This window comes from Schistocerca americana, chromosome 8, assembly GCF_021461395.2.
Source record: "Schistocerca americana isolate TAMUIC-IGC-003095 chromosome 8, iqSchAmer2.1, whole genome shotgun sequence".
NCBI classification, from domain to species: domain Eukaryota; kingdom Metazoa; phylum Arthropoda; class Insecta; order Orthoptera; family Acrididae; genus Schistocerca; species Schistocerca americana.
Genome location: NC_060126.1, coordinates 283,823,146 through 283,829,964, shown reverse-complemented (window position 1 = coordinate 283,829,964; position 6,819 = coordinate 283,823,146).

Below are 6,819 nucleotides of genomic sequence, written 5' to 3'. Positions count from 1 at the left end.
TGCTTTTCAAATTGTGCTTTCCTGTGTTATCGTGTGAAATATTGTGACAATAACGGCGTGTCAAAAACGTAACACTAGGCTCCAAAGTGAACTAATAATAATGATAATAATAGTGACGATGAGCGTAGCTTATCAGCACCACTGTGTAATGAATTAACAGACATTCGAAGTAGTAATTTGGTAATTGTGCATAGGGAAATGGAGCTGGCGGCAAATAATGGTGTAGACAATGAAACAAGTAGTGAACAGGGAAGCATTATCGATCGATCGGTCGAAAACAGCTCGCCTCAGGAGTCCGAAATGACAGAACACAATATTGCAGATACTGTAGACTCAGGTTTTGGGTCCTCGCCGTTTTCTCAAATGAGTCAAGACAGATTTGCTGCTTGTCAAAATGTGAATGTTGCCGGTGAAAATGCACTGCCAAAAAGCACAGCGAAACAGATTCCAGACACTAACACATTATTATTGCAATTAATGCAACAAATGGAACTAAATCAGAGACAAACATAGCAAAAGCTTCAAAAGTTGGACACAATGGAACAAAATCAGAGACAAACACAGCAAAAGCATCAAAAGTTAGACACAACGCTTGAACAAACACGTGAAGGTTTAACTACTGAGTTACATAACATTGAATCGAAATGTCAAAAAGTCTGTAACGACGTAAAAACACAAATTTGTGAGCATTTTCAACCTATTTTTTTGCGGCATGAAAATGCATTACAGAATCACGAAGCAGCCATAAAAGAACTGCAAACTATTGTTCATGAAAATCATGAGACCTTGCAAGCTAAAAATGACACAGTTTCATCTACCAATTCGGTTACGCAACTTGCAAAAACTCAGGAACACTTAAAGCACACAGTCTATACTCTGAAAATTGGTGCAGAAAAACACATGGTGGACATTAGTTCATTATCAGAGAAAGTTGTTGAACTTTCGGATCAGCTAAATAATTTATCTACGAAGGTAGATGATAATCTGAATGACACAAAACCGGTAGTCTTCAATGACACAGAAGAGTGTGAACAAATTAGGAAATTCAAACAAAATCAGAATGAAATTAATACGCAACACCAAAGAGAAGTCTGGGAAGTACAAGATCAGCTGACACAGGTAATACAAGAATTACGTATTTCAGAGGACACTCGCGCTCCAGTATGGGTAGAGGGACATAGAAATACGGAACAGCCACAAAATAATAACACGGGGTACTTCAGAAATTATGAAATAAATTGGCAAAGTACACCGAATTTTGAGATGGAACCGCCGAAACGAAGTAACAATGACCGATATGCGACTCGCCGACATGATGATTTTGACTATAAGCTGTTTATTACTACACGTAAATTTAAAACATTTAAGAATTCCGGCAATGACATTCATCCACAAGCGTGGCTTCATCAATTCTATCATTGTTTTCCTCCCAACTGGTCATTAGATCATAGATTAGAATTTGTGTGTAGCTATTTAGAGAATGAACCAGCTGTAAGAATGCGATCGGTCATTCACGATTGCCACAGTGAAGGAGAATTTTATCATGCCTTCCTCTCAGCATATTGGTCTCAAGCCATACAATACCGAGTAAAACATAGCTCATAATGATGAAACATTTCGAACAATCTGAATTTTCGGGTCTTGTGAAATATTTTGAAGACATGTTGCACAAGAATCAGTACCTGTCAAACCCTTACAGCCCCTCAGATCTCATCCGCATTTGCTTAATCAAATTTCCTGAACATTTACGACGTATTATTTTGGCAGGACGTTGCAAAGACGACATTGAAGCTTTTCAGGGACTCTTACAAGAATTGGAAATCGACACTGACGATCGCGGGACGCGAAAACAGGAACACAACAATTACAGGTCACATCCGTCACAATTCCGCAATGAAAGAAATAATAACTGGACACGACAAGGCTATTCTTACAACGCACATCGTGAGCAAAACAGACTCCTCCCATATGACAACCACTGGCAGAGTAATAGTTACAGAAAAAGATCGCATTTCCGTAGTAATGAATATGACAGAGACAATCATAGAAACAGACAATATGGCAACCAGAACTATCATTATCACGGGAGACAGAATAACTTCAGACGCAACGGTAGACCATGCAGTGATAAATCAGGGAGAAATTCTCCACCACTTAGCCGACAAGTAAGCACCAACAGAAACTACCGACCTGACGACAGACGATATAATCATAACGACAGACCTGAATTTCATCAGAACTGGCGGGATTCAAACAGGGCAGGGCCCTCTCGACAAGGTGAATTTGTAGAAGTTAGGACTCCTAATCCCAATAATGAGCCATGCCAACAAGGAGACAGACAATGACTTGCACTGCAGGCAGCCACGTGCGCCTGCTGGCTCAGAAAAAAAATAAAACAGACGCTAACCTTGAGAAAAGTTTTAGCATTCCTTACCGACATATACCGCATGATAATTGCGTTCAAGTTGAACCTCTGCGTACTGGGAAGAGTAAAGGATTGCACCTCATTTCACATGTAAAACCGTCTATTGAGAGATAATCTGCTTTTTAACTTAGTCTTTGCCATAAAATTTTTCACTTCACGCTACTAGTACAATTTGTCACACTGAGAAACTGTTAACATGCAACAATGTTTGAAGTTAACTATCCAGTCAAGAACCAAGAGAACGTATTTAAACAGAAATTACGAATGCACTGTTATAGTGAACAAATGACACAGTGTTGTTATTTGTACATTCTTGCTTGTTAGTTGTACGATTACGTAACGACTATCAGGCTTACGTACTTAGAACATATACTGCTAATGAGATTTTAAAGCAACATTTTGGCTTACTTGAAAAGATACTCTTTATTTGAAGTACTTTCGGTGAGATTAAAGATGACTTAGCATTTGGTTTCTTTGATAGCTACACGATTATATCACAACGCTACTAATATGTGACACAATTAACAGTGTTGCTTTTGCGGTGTATCTGTTTTATATCTGCACAGTTTTTCAGTATTATTCTGCAAAGTAAAACATGTTTTAGTAGTAACTTTTGTGGCGTAGCTACAATGAGACATCCTTTTCCGTAGCTCAACAATACGTTACATTATAGTACTTTCTTCATCACGGTAAGGTACGTAATAACTACGATATCTATACGCAAAGAATTTCACTTTCGTTCATGATGAGGTAAGTACATTGACTTCAGCAGAACTTTGCTTACAGACGACGATAAATACGACACTCCCACAGAATTATCTTACAGCAAGACACACATTTAGCGCTACAGGACACGCATTTGATTGATTAATTTTGCACTTGAACCATTTATTTTTCAAGATTTTTCAATTATAAAGAATGTTTCCCGTGATACATTTCATTCCATTGCTGTAATCTGTAACACCTGAGGGTGTATTACATAAATCCTCAGGGGGGTACACGCTTACTTTGTGTACCATGTGTTTGGCAAGCGCAAGGAGCCCTAGATAATATGGTATTTGCTTATACAACTTTACGCATTGGTACCATATTTCTCTAACACATAAATTACACAGCTATCTGATTATTTAACTGAGAGATAACCATTTTTTTTACTACATCAGTGACACATGTTTACACAATTGCACAGTTGGATAAGTTCACACTTATGAAACTGTATTTCGTCTGTACTTTGTGAACTGTTCATATTTTTTCGGAACCATTGTGATACTATGAGAGCTTTGAATGATGTATTTGGTAAGGGGTCCTGATTTTTAAAGTACGTTTGAGGGAGGTGACATTATTCAAATGAGCAGATAAGTTTTTTTAGGTTTTGAAATTATTGCAGAAAGCTACGACGTTTTTGAGATTTGACACCGCAAGTCCGCTACGGTCGCAGGTTCGAATCCTGCCTCGGGCATGGATGTTTGTGGTGTCCTTAAGTTAGTTAGGTTTAACTAGTTCTAAGTTCTAGGGGACTAATGACGTCAGCAGTTGAGTCCCATAGTGCTCGGAGCAATTTGAACCATTTTTTGAGATTTGACGGAGGTGCTATGATGTTATTATTACGATGACAATGTGTATTATGCTTTTGAGGTATGTTTATGATCAATAAGCTGATGCTGTATGAGGAATTTGATAATGCTATGTATTTATTATGATGAAATATTGAAGAAGTGTCTACAAATATGTATATGTGTAATAAAGTAAGGAATAATGAGTAGTGGTTAGGGACTCTGGTTTGTGAAAAAGGATGTTGGAAACCAAGAATCGTACTTTAAGAGTTATGAAATGTGTCTATATGCATAATGTATCACAATGGGAATGAAAATTTTTTGGACACTGTTATGTTTATAGGATTTTGTTTCTACACATTTGTAATGCAAATTCTAAACCTGTGAATTTTTTTTATTTGATATGGCCACTGTAGCAGAAACTGCTGTCATAAATATTTCGGTAAGAAAGGTAAGTGACCTTGACATAATGTGTTTTGGGCGCCCAGCTGAGCGATAGTCCTCTGACAAAAGAAAGCCATTAGGTGGAGAAAAAAAGAGGCCAGTATCCTCACTATTGACATTCCTTTGCAGAAAGCATCGCAAATAGGACACGCTCATTACTTCAAAACATACTTACATCTGCACACCTTATTATGACAAGCGTCTTTCTACGAGAGTTGAGAGAATATCTACTAACTTATGAAATGCCACATGACTATTGAATGATATTTTTATTCTTCGCTTTAGATAGTTGCTTATTTCATTTGATATCTGGTTTCCAGCTGTGTTACAGCATTGGTTTTAGAAAATAAAATTAAATGCATTTGCTAATGTGAACACTTTCTGTCAACAGCTCTATTAAATAGTAATTTTATGATCCACGTTCTTCAAAAAAGGAGCACTTGGGAAGGAAAGAACAATAAGACGGGATTAATAACAGTTACTGTATACATAATTTTCTTTTCAACTACTTGGTAATTTTTTTGGTAGAATTACTTCTTGTGGTGCACCACTTCAAATGACATAGATATTAAGATGTGAATAGACATTTCCCTTTTCTGCGTTTTTGTCTTTAGTGTAATATTTTTTCTGCTTGAGCTTTGTTATGTTTAGGTATTAGTTATAGCATTTGCTGCTGCTGTTTGCCAGGCATAGTGTTACTGAATTAGACTTTGTATTACTCTGTTAAGCCAGTTTTAGTACTGATATATTTTTCTTGTTGCTGCACATTGGCTCATATTAGTTGTAATGTTGCATTTGGTTTGGTAACTTATATATATTGCTGCTTGCTTTGCCAATTTGAATTTTTTGTTGTTGCTGTTTGTGTTAATTGTTTTGTGCTGCTGCATTGTCTCGTCCCTTAGTTTAGCATCTGAGCTCAGTAGATTTAAGTTGGATTAAGATGGGGTAGGCTATATGAGAGAACGAGTTGTGATGAATTGGAAGAAATGCATTGAGAAGCTATAAGAAAATGGTTTGGCCAAAAAAGTATTTTGAAAGAGGATATGAACAAAAAAGTGGGGTTTAGGGACAAGAGGGTTAGGTAGGTTTTCTAGGAAATAAATAATGAGGTAAGATATTGGACAATAAATAATGAGGTAAAAAATATGTGAACATATAAATACAGAAAGCAAGCTTGGATTGGATTTTTTTGGTGGAAACAAATGTTGAAATAAGACGAAAGATTAATGGAATGAAGTTTTGGGTTGGACTGCAGTACCAAATGTTACACTGAAAACAAACCCTGCCCTTTCCTCTTGTGTTATTCTGCTATGTGTTTGTGTACCCTTGTGTATTTGTGTTTTTCCTGTCTTTATGTGTTTAGCTGAAGAGAGTTATGTTGTAGAATTTTCCTAATACTATGTTATTTACTTTATAAAGATTTTTAGACATTATTTATCTGTTCTGTTTTGTTGCTTATGTGTGAAGTTGATGTTTCAAAAGTTATTCTGACCTTTTATATATGTACTTACGTCATAATTCTTGTAACACTGATGTATCTGTTTATTTCGATTCTTTTGTAAAGGCCTGTATTACTATAAATGATATCTGTATTGTTATGTTCTTTAATGATGTATTTTGTACCTTTGTAATTGTACTCTTATGTTTTAAATTTATAATTGTATAGACACCAGTTGATCAAATTAAGTAACTTGTAAGCATTCATTTCACTGCACACATTTCTGTTGGTCATAGTATATGCACAATATGTGAAAAAAGTGGATTGTTAGTGCTTGCACATGTGTTGATAATTCAGCAAGGGAATGGTTAACAGCATTGCTGCTTCTAATGACAATTCCAAAAACTTGGTGCATGCACAAGTGGTGGCTTATGGAGTTGCTATATTCTATGCAAGACTCTTCGATGGTGACTGTGCACCTGCACAGTCGCAACAGATGGCTGCTAGCCATCTCTACAAGGACTACAGTGGGTCTGCATCTTTGATGACCCACCAGTACCATTATTTCTACAAGGACTGCAGTGGTTCTGCACTTCCGGTAGCCCACCAATACCATATTCTCTACCAGTACTACTGTGGGTCTGCTCTGTGATGACCTACCTACCAATATTCTTCAAAACTTCGACTGGCTCTGCTGTGGGTTTGCTCTGTTGTGGCCCATTACCTGTCTGCATGTCAAGAGTCAGCACTGTCTTTCCGTTGGAAGGACAACACTACTTCTTGAAGACTGCATGGAAATCCACTACTTCCGTGTGCATTTTCTTTTACTGCTCAGACTTTGAGAATAACACTGCTATTATACTGTGGTGAACGATCAGGACTGTCTTTATGGACTGTGAGCAAATTTTAGCTTTTGACCAACATTGTACCAATATCTGTGTGCGTTAGATTACTTTGTT